Below are 11286 nucleotides of genomic sequence, written 5' to 3' on the forward strand. Positions count from 1 at the left end.
TTTTTTATTCAAATATAAATCTGATATTTTTTCCTTATCATATCCTGTCCTTATCATGTGCATCTCAAACACAGGATATGATAAGAGTCTATCATGCTCTTATCATATCCTGTTCTTATCCTGTTCACATATCATATCCTATCATATTCTATCCTGACCACCAAACGGGCCCTTAGTAAAGAAGCAAAACGTATAAAGAAAACCAATAATAACAACAACATAAATTAGAATTTCTAAGCAAATTAAATAATGTCGTCAAAACTAAAATCTGGCAATAGGTTGTGAATTGGATAACTTCGGAAAAATCAACATCGAGAAACATGTAAATTCTTTTAGAGACTTCAACCATTAGACTGAAGATACTTGTCAATGTAATTAATTCAATGTAACTACTTAATAATGTAGTAAATTTGTAACAAATGATCGGAATTAATTTTGTTACGCTTTAAAACGAACGTCAAATTTTTTTTTACAGTTAACGACCTTCTTGAATGTAAGTGAACGTAATTTTTTTTTGGTTACACATTTTGTTTTAAACTGGTTACAAAATTAATTGTAATGTAATTACAATAATGTGTTTCCCTTTTTAATAAGCAAGAGTAAAAAACATTCAAGAATTAAAATAATTTTTTGTTTCTATAAATTAAAGTTTGATAAAGACATTGATTTAACATTTTGAATTTTAAAAATAGGAAATGCGTGTTATTATTAATTAACTAAAATTTAATATAGAAAAAAATCATTAAATGCGTGACTATGTATTGTTTTTATAAAAAATGATTGAGCTATACTAACCATTGTTTTTATCAATGTCTAAAAATCAAAAAAAAAAATGAAGAACAGAAACAAAGTTCATCATAATAGTACTGACAAAGGAATTAGGTTTATCATAGTGAAGAACAGAAACAAAGTTCATCAAAATTTCACTACAACTCAAATGCTAAATTTGCTGGAATTTATGAAGATAATTAGGTCTTCATTCTGTTAAGGTGAAGACAACGATCTGGGAGCGTTACTTCACCATAAAATCTTCTTCAAATAGCTGCTCGATAACAAATTATGGTTGGACCAAATATTGCAGCTATATATCTGTCAGTAGTGCCTACATCGATGAACAACAAATATTTTATAAATTAAGAAATAACTAAATAGTAAATTTGAAAACACTAATTTGGCAATGAAAAATTGTACACGCAACATACCTGGGTGCGTCTTTACTTACCCAAGCGGAATCAAAACCACTGCTCCGTGTGCACGACCAGTGGAGACGAAATCAATGTATTCGTCTACAAAGTTCCTATCAAAGCACATTTTATTTTGGCTCTACAAAATCAAATAATGGAATACATTAGACTTTTCGGTCTAAAAAAAAAGATTGAAATTATTTTCACATCAAGGCCAATACGGTTACCCTGCTGCAGAAAGCTCAAATTGAACGATCATCTCGACATTTCCGTGAACATTGTATTCTTGAACTCTTCCAACTTTAGTTAAAACTCCAATTACATCTATAATTTTTAAAAATCAGAAAAATATAGAATAAATGTAAACATAAAAGAAAAAAAGAATTAACAAAGTCTCACCGATTAAACAGTTGTAGCAGACATCTGGATTTAGGACATCAGGTAATCGGATAAAAGAGTAGGGTGAGCGACTTATGGAAAAATCATTAATTTGATGGAACCAAGTATCATCCCGGAAGTTGAGTTAAATTCCATAAAACATTTAATGTCTTTTATGATTTTATATAAGAAAATTAATATAATTAAGTAATTTATATAATGAAATTGAAGGAAATAAATAATTAATTTTCTTACATAAGACTTAGCTACCGAATTTAAAAAGTTTTTAAATATTTTTAACTTTTTTTTTATAATTTAAAATTTGAAATTATTTTACAACCAAGGAAAAGGGGATTCATGTTATTAGTTTTTTTATATAAGGAAATCGGTTATTTAATACGTAATTAATTATTTAAATGTTTTTTTTTCCAGTTTGAAAATGGAAATTATTTTAAAAGAAAGAAAACGTGTTTCACGTAATTAAATGTTTTATATAAGGAAATAGAAGGAATTAATCAATTAATTTTGAATAATATTTTTCTTAAATAAATAGTCAATACATTAAAATTTATTTAATTATTTTAAATTTCCTTATTAAAAAAAATGAAAATAGCATTTCTTCCATAAAGCATTTAATGTCTTTTATGATTTTAAATAAGGAAATTACTATAATTAAGTGTTTTATATAAGAAAAAATAGAAGGAAATAAATAATTAATTTCGAAAATATTTTCCTTAAATAAATAGTTAATGCATTAAAATTTATTTACATATTTTAAATTTCCTTGTTTAAAAAATACGAAAATAGAATTTATTCCATAAGACATTTAATGTCTTTTATGATTTTAAATAAGGAAATTAATATAATTAAGTGATTTATATAAGGAAATTGAAGGAAATAAATAATTAATTTCGAAAATATTTTCCTAAAATAAATAGTCAAGGCATTAAAATTTATTTAATTATTTTAAATTTCCTAATTAAAAAAAACGAAAATAAAATTTATTTCATAAAGCATTTAATGTCCTTTATATTTTTAAATAAGGAAATTAATATAATTGAGTGCTTTTTTTTTGCAACTCATATAATTGAGTGGTTTATATAAGGAAATTCAAGGAAATAAATAATTAATTTTGAAAATATTTTCCTAAAATAAATAGTCAAGGCATTAAAATTTATTTAATTATTTTAAATTTCCTTATTTAAAAAAAACGAAAATAACATTTATTCCATAATGCATTTAATGTCTTTTATGATTTTAAATAAGGAAATTAATATAATTAAGTGGTTTATATAAGGAATTAAAGGAAATGAATAATTAATTTCGAAAATATTTTTCTTACATAAATAGTCAATGCATTAAAATTTATTTAATTATTTTGAATTTCCTTATTTAAAAAAAACGAAAATAGCATTTATTCCAAAAAGCATTTAATGTCTTTTATGATTTTAAATAAGGAAATTAATATAATTAAGTGTTTTATATAAGAAAAAATAGAAATTAATAAATAATTAATTTCAAAAATATTTTCATAAATAAATAGTCAATGCATTAAAATTAATTTAATTATTTTAAATTTTCTTATTTAAAAAAACGAAAATATCATTTATTTCATAAAGCATTTAATGTCTTTTATGATTTTAAATAAGGAAATTCATAAAATTAAAGGTTTATATAAGGAAATTGAAGGAAATAAATAATTAATTTTGGAAATATTTTCCTAAAATAAATAGTCAAGGCATTAAAATTTATTTAATTATTTTAAATTTCGTTATTAAAAAAAACGAAAATGGCGTTTATTCCATAATGCATTTAATGTCTTTTATGATTTTAAATAAGGAAATTAATATAATTAAGTGGTTTATTTAAGGAATTGAAGGAAATAAATAATTAATTTTGAAAATATTTTCCTTAAATAAATAGTCAATGCATTAAAATTTATTTAATTATTTTGAATTTTCTTATTAAAAAAAAACGAAAATAGCATTTAATGTCTTTTATGATGTTAAATTAAGAAATTAATATAATTAAGTAGTTTATATAAAAAAATTGAAGGAAATAAATAATTAATTTCGAAAATATTTCCTTAAATAAATATTCAATGCATTAAAATTTATTTAATTATTTTAAATTTCCTTATTTCAAAAAAAAATGAAAATAGCATTTATTCTATAAAGCATTTAATGTCTTTTATGATTTTAAATGAAGAATTAATACAATTAAGTGGTTTATATAATAGAATTGAAGGAAATAAAAAATCAAATTTGAAAATATTTGTCTTAAATAAATAGTCAATGCATTAAAATGTATTTAATTATTTTAAATTTCCTTATTTAAAAAAACTGAAAATAGCATTTATTCCATAAAACATTTAATGTTTTTTATGATTTTAAATAAGAAAATTAATATAATTATGTAGTTTATATAAGGAAATTGAAAAAATAAATATTTAATTTCGAAAATATTTTCCTTAAATAAATAGTCAATGCATTAAAATTTATTTAATTATTTTAAATTTCCTTGTTTAATAAATACGAAAATAGCATTTATTCCATCAGACATTTAATGTCTTTTATGATTATAAATAAGGAATTTAATATAATTAAGTGATTTATATAAGAAAATTGAAGGAAATAAATAATTAATTTCAAAAATATTTTTCCTTATATAAAACTTGGCTACCGAATTTAAAAAGTAATTGATTTTTTTTACATTTGCTTATCATTTTAAAATTTGAAATTATTTTAAAATCAAGGAAAATGAGATTCTCGTAATTAATTATTTAAACATTTTTTTTTCATCTTAAAAATGGAACTTATTTCAAAATGGATTTTTTTAAAAAATCGTATAAAGCAATAATTTGACATGAATGATATTGATATTAGACTAACATAAGATGGCTATTAAAAATAATTTTTATTTTAAAAAATGTATGGTAAAAAAGTGTTTTTGGTATTTGACTAAAGTTCTTTTTTATATATAATCTTGTTTAGATCTTGACCGTAAAAGGATGACAAAGAAAAGAAGCACCATTGGTCATATATGGGTATCTTGTTATTATAAATTGCCGGTGAATGCAAAATTGTCCAATATAACAAGCTTGATTTAGCCCGCAAGACAAAGTGATGAAGTCAAGGAAAAAATTGTACGTGTAAAACAAAGGAAAAACAAAGTAAATCATGAGAACATTTCCAGAATGAAAAAATAACAATTAATCTTGGATTTTATTTGATAAATAAAGTAAATCATGAGAACAATCCTCTCATGTAGATTGAGAAAAACAAAACCACAAAAAGATACCCAAGACAAAACAACAGCTGATTAAATTTTGGAATGAATAACAACTAACTAAATATTTCCATACACCACCTTAACTTCAATAATCCTATTTGCTATTCTTTCGAACCTAAAATAAACTATGTCACCGCCTCTAATTTCCATTAATTTGCAGAACACTCACGGGATCAATAATAATAATATACCCTTGATCCATATCCGTGAAATTGTTATTTTCAGCGTCTATATGTCTAATGACACCATAATCCTGTAAAAAAATTGTTGAAAGGGAATGAGGAGAATAGCATATTAGGGTTAGTAAAACATGAATTTTGAAGGAATGAGATTAGATTACAATAACACACACCAAAAACATGAAAAATTGATTTCAGATGAGAAAAAGTACATACCTTGTATAATCATGAAGAACCACAAAATGAGATCTTGAAGCCATGTAGAAAGGCTCAAAAAATACAAAAACGCAGAAGATGATTGAAGAAGCAGTGTAGGTTAAGGAGAAATCCAAATAATGGAGAGATGAATGAAGAATAAGAGTCTTATATAGACTTTTAAATAGAGAGGAGTGTAGGTTAAGGAGAAGGGTGTACATTAAGAGGAAATGAGGAATGATTGTCATGTAGGATTTTTAAGGAAATTAGCCAATCATGAGATGCCACGTATGCGATGATTGGACCTGGAAAAACCCCTGAATGTATATATTATGGATTAAATAAATAAATACGAAAATAAATAATAAATACCAAAAATAATTTAGATGGGCTTTTCTTGCTCTTCAAGAATGGTGAGGAATGATTCCCAAGAATATTCTAGGAGTGGTGAGCAAGAAACCCTAAACCTGCAACTATAAATAAAGAGAGGGTGTTTGTGGTGAGATCATGTTCGGAGAGAGGAGAAAGAGAGTAAAAAAAAACTGAGTGTTCACTTTTGAGTTGTAGTTCCATCTTTGAACTGCAACTCTAAAATACAAAATATTGAGTGTGAGTGTGAGAGTAAATTTCTAGTAGCAAGATCATCAAGCGGTGATTGAAAAGGTTTGATCCGTGCCTCATTATACACATTTGCTCTTTGGGTATTTGAATAGATAGCATGATTAGGGACACTTATTATTAAACCATATGAATTTCATGCTTGCAACTTGATCTCTGATTCTGTTCCTTTGCTTCCTTGTCGGTTCCCGTCTTACTAAAGGTAAATGATGCGTTTTTTTATTTTCTTTCTAACATGGAATTAGTTTTCTTAGATAGAATGATATGATTCTTGCCTAAAATAATATATTTGTTTCAAGTAAATATGGTACATGTCGTGAACCTTTCTTTCCTCTCCTATAATTAACCAAAACTCAATCTTTTAAATCTCAATTTCAAGCAACATGATAAAAACGTTTGTGGCTGTCCTTTTGTAAATAAAATACACCCACCAATTTAAATGGTCTATTTTCTAAAGAAAATTAAGATCTCTTAGTATATGATTAACCTTTTTTATAATAAAAAACACAAACCAATATAAAAATATTCTAAGAACTACGTGGCCTTGAAGACTCCACTGCACAATGGGGGATACGTAGGCGCAAGCTTCAAAGCTTGTCGGGCCTAATCAATAAATAATCTTTTTTATTTATCTAATTAGAATCATGTAAAAATAATATTAAATCTTTTTTTTAATACGTAGGTTTAAAGTTATTAGATTTTGCACAATTAATTAGAGGTACCGTTTTTCTAAACGGACATCGTGGGGTGCTAAAACCTTCCCCACATGTAAGTGACTTCCGAATTTAGATCTCTAATCGCAGACTAGTTTGAATTTATTTTGAGGGTTCCAATTTCCCTAAATAAATTGGTGGCGACTCTACATTATTTTTCGCCGCAACCCCGGTTGCGACACCGTGCAAATGAACCAACCTGCTTTCTTGAATTGAGGTCAGATTCACCCCAACCTTTAAACTTTGATCCCCTATCGTAACCATCTTGGTCTCTTCCTCGGGCGTCATTTTATTGTCAAAGAAACCATCTCGAGGGTCTAAGAAAACTCCGAACACGTCCACAACCATCTCATACACTCAGTGGCCTTCTTTCACCGCCTTTTTGCCCAGGTGACCATATTGCTTGAAGCTTTTTGAATAACATTTGCGCGCTACTATCTGATGTGCCTTTAAAGTTCCTACACCCCCTCTAGATAGTGGGTATTTAGCTATCAGATGCCTCGTGGAAATAATTGCACCCAACTTATTAAAAGAGGGACGCCCTATAACCACAGTGTAAGGGGACGAACACTTCACCGCCAAAAACTTGATTGCGAAAGACTCCACAGATTTTCCCTTGTTGAATACAATGTTTAATTCCACATATCCCCGAACATAGACTCTCTTACCCGAAAACCCAACCAATGCTCCATCATAAGGCAAAAAATCTGCATCTGTTAGCCCTAATTTCTCAAACGCATCCCCATATATTAAATCAGCTGAACTTCCCTGATCTAGCAACACCCTTTCTATCTCATAATATGTTATCCTTAGTATAACTACAATTGGATCATCTTCATGAGGTTGAATTCCTTCAAAGTCTCAACCGTAAATGTTATGTCAGGATGATTTCCACATTCTCCACAATCCTTTGCATATACAGAGTTGATGGAATGAATATATCGTTTCCACGATGACCTTGTTAAACCATCGCCCCTAAATCCTCCAAATATTGAATGAATACGCCCATTTGTTTATGTATTTGTGGCTTTCTTTTGCTCCGCCTCATCAACTTCCTTGCCCTTGTCATCTTTCCTCACTAACGTCCTAGCTTCATCTGATTCTCTTCGCCCAGCTAAATGTTTCATACACCCTGCCTTTATCAAAGCCTCAATTTCTTTCCTCAGAGTAAAACAATCATCAATATTATGCCACGCGATCCGATTATATTCACACCGTTTCGACCTGTCAACATTACTTGGTGGACGTTTCGACGCCTTTAAAAAACGAATTAAGTTCGCCTCTAGACATGTGTGCAAAACTTCAGTTAAATTAACCGTCAGTGGGAGTGAGCGGTCTTGTTGATTTTTGTTCCACGTCATCGAGTGCCCATGTACACTATTCCACTTTCATTCATGTATCAAAAGTGGGTAAGAAGGTTTAAGAAGTTGAAATATTGTAGAAGAGAAGCAAGACAATAGAGAGTGGCACGTCAGTTTAAAATATGACATGACAAATTCAAGGAGATGTAAAAACTGAATTATTGACGTCACATTTCACGCTTCATAATTAATATATTATAAATAAATGTGGCCAAACACGATATTCAAACTCAATTACCAGCAATGTGACTGCAACCATTTTGGTATTAGGGGGAGGTGGGCATGTTGTCTAGTTTGAAAAAAAATTATTTATTTATTCTTGTCTCACTTTTCTATTCAATTAGATAGTAAAATGTTTGGAAAACGCTAAGAATGGAATGGAAGAGTGTAAACTAGCAATTAATGTATGGAAGAGAGTGAATTAACTAGTGGCGGAACTAGCATAAATAATATGAGGGGTCAAAATAAGATATTAAACATAAATTAAAGTTTTTTTTATTTGGAATGTACTCATACATACACAAAAAATAATGATTAAACTAAATTATATACTTATTGAAAATTGATTATAAATTATATTAATAATGTTGGTAATTTGCTTTTTCATTTATTTCAAATGTTTCTCTTGAAAAATATATTCTTTTAGTTATTAGTTTCTTAGAGAAATTTATATATTAATGTTTTTTTTTTGTTACAAGATTTTTTTTTTGTTACACTATTAATGTTATGCTTTAAGATTATTAGCTTTTTTTTGTACCAAAAAAAGACTATCAGCTTTCCTCGTGCAATAAAATAAATTTTTTTTTTGGTTACAAAGGAGAGGCAAAGCAAGAAAGCAAAAACTAAGGAGGTCTAAACCCAACAGGGGAAGGCATGGTAGGATCTACGTCCTGTTGCAGAAGCGAATGACACTCGCCAAAGGGGGAGTCCAAGGTGTGGGAACCAAAATCAAAGGATATTTTAAATCTTGCACTAATTAATTGTATAGAAATGATTAACTAATAACAAGTGAAATAGTGTACATAATTAAGTCATTGTTCTCTGTTATTTCCGATTCCAAAGTTGCAAAATCCCATTATGACCTAGCTGCTAATCCCACCCTTCGATTTCTCTTCAAATCAACTTAGACATAGAAGCTTCACTTCTTGATCGTTCTTCAGTATCTAGCATTCGAATTTATGGTTATCGCCGAGGCTTCTCACTTGTAAATGGAGCTCCTCAATGGTAATGGGGGATTATCTTCTTTCTTCCAATATGCTTCCCCAAATCTGAAGGGTTATTTGGATCAAATTGCAGTGGAAAATTAGTGAAAATTAATAGCAAAGGTGTTTTAATGAACACTGTGGGAAAGCACATTCAATGAAGTATGTGTGAAGAAGGAAAATGAGAACGGAGTGATTACTTTCGTAATCTAATTGTTAAATAAATCATGATTCCATTGTATTCCGTTGAAAACGGAGGGAATCAAAATGAGTGAAAACAATAGAATGGAATAGTCATCTTAAAAATGAATTAAAATAAACTTACCTCTGTGGCTTTGGTTGTCGAAACAACCCTATATCCATGTTGAAAGTTGCATCTGAAATAAAAAACAAAGAAGAAAAATAAATAAGAAGAAGCAATCCTCGGAATATAACTGTACACAACAATTCAATTTTGTCATTTATTATGGCTGAGCAATTTTGTAATGAATGTAAAGTGTTAAATCGGTCACAAATGTTAGTAGTTATTTGAACATGTAAGGATATGCATCCTGACAAAATAATTATTAGGGAACTAACTAAAATATGGTTGTGAAAAATAAAATTGATTGCAATTCGATTGAGGTCTTACCACAATCACAACATTGGCTGATATTCTTGAAATTAATCAAAGAAATCACAGTCGTTGTAAGATAACATGTATAGATACATAACAAAACAGAATTCATCATTTCATGGCCTTATTGAACTTATGAAATGAGGCAGCACAAAACACGTGTTTATTATTGATGTCTCTACTAGTACTATCTGAGGGATGGAATTCAGGATGGATGAATATATTTGCTGTTTTGATGTGTTTGTGAGGGCACGCGAAGAATTTAAAGAGAAAGAGAGAAAGAGAGAGTACCATGTGAGGAAATGGTGGATGGAATAGTGCGGAGGCAGTTATAGTCATGGTGTTGATCGGGTCTATGATTCATTAATGACTATATATATATAGTTATTTAGATTTGGAATTAGTCAATCTTTAACTTGAAAAGGATGGATAGAGGTATTGATTACAGATGACTGAAATTTGTTAGTTCAGGCTATTGATTCTCGATAATTATAAAATATTAAAATGTATTAAGAGCGTATATGAGTCGAGTAAGAGAGGTCTAAGGATCAATCTCTAGAGGGTGTAACTTATGAATCCGGATCCTCTCCTGCAGCGTTCCCCGGTGCAGCTCCGTCCAGCAGTATTTTGAATCGTTTTAATAATGAAAACTGCCGCATTTACCTTTGCTGTAGCAGTGAGAAACAAAACAATCAAAGTCAAATCATATCAAGCATGATGCAAGTCATGTCCGCATGTGCCTGTTTTATTTATTTTTTATTCTTTATTTTTTTAGTTTTTAACATTATATAGTATAATTGTGATTGAAGTTTCATACAAAAATTAAATCTTATACTATTTATTGAATTAGCTAAATCTAAAATTATAAAATGAGATACAAGAATGATTAACATTAAAAAAAATTACGTTCAAATGATATACATTTTTATGTTTCACATTAATTTATTTTTCTACAATTATATATATTTTCACATTAATTTATTTTTCTACAATTATATATATTAAAATTAATTCAAAAAGTCTATATTAATATTAATTCAAAAACTTAACACTTTAAATAAATTTAATATTATTTAATTTACATCAGTATCTATATATAATATTATGTTGATTTTGTAAAGTTTTCATATTTTTTAAATTAAATTAAATAATATAAGATTTAATTTAATTAAATGGCTTGTATTTTTAAATTTTTGTATAAACTTGAATCTCAATTATACTATATGACATCTATATCTATATATATTAGAAAATAACAACTTCTAGCATGACGTGTCGCTCTCACAAGCCAAGTTAGTGACGTGTCGCTCCGAGATTAATTCTCACTTAATTATTTACACGTCAGGTTTTCCACCTATTAATTATCATTTAATAATTTACACATCAGTTTTTCCACCTTGGCCTAATTTACACATCAGCTTTTCCACCTTGACCCTATTTGCCACATTAAATTTTAGATTTGATTAGGATTTAGGTTGTTTATTTCTTGATTTAATCTTAATTTATTTTTAGAGCATTAATTAATTTTTATGGTATTTTTATTGAATTT

At 27.9% G+C, this 11286-nt stretch overlaps 1 long non-coding RNA gene across 1 annotated transcript; it reads right to left on the reverse strand.

Moving 5' to 3' along the window:
- Positions 1 to 8760: 8760 nt before the first annotated feature.
- LOC130735473 (uncharacterized) lies at positions 8761 to 10346 on the reverse strand. Its single transcript, XR_009018468.1, has 3 exons — positions 9753 to 10346; positions 9447 to 9498; positions 8761 to 9187 (listed from the first exon to the last, which is right to left on the reverse strand). It is a non-coding gene; the product is annotated as an uncharacterized LOC130735473 (long non-coding RNA).
- Positions 10347 to 11286: the final 940 nt, after the last annotated feature.

This window comes from Lotus japonicus, chromosome 2, assembly GCF_012489685.1.
Source record: "Lotus japonicus ecotype B-129 chromosome 2, LjGifu_v1.2".
NCBI lineage: Eukaryota > Viridiplantae > Streptophyta > Magnoliopsida > Fabales > Fabaceae > Lotus > Lotus japonicus.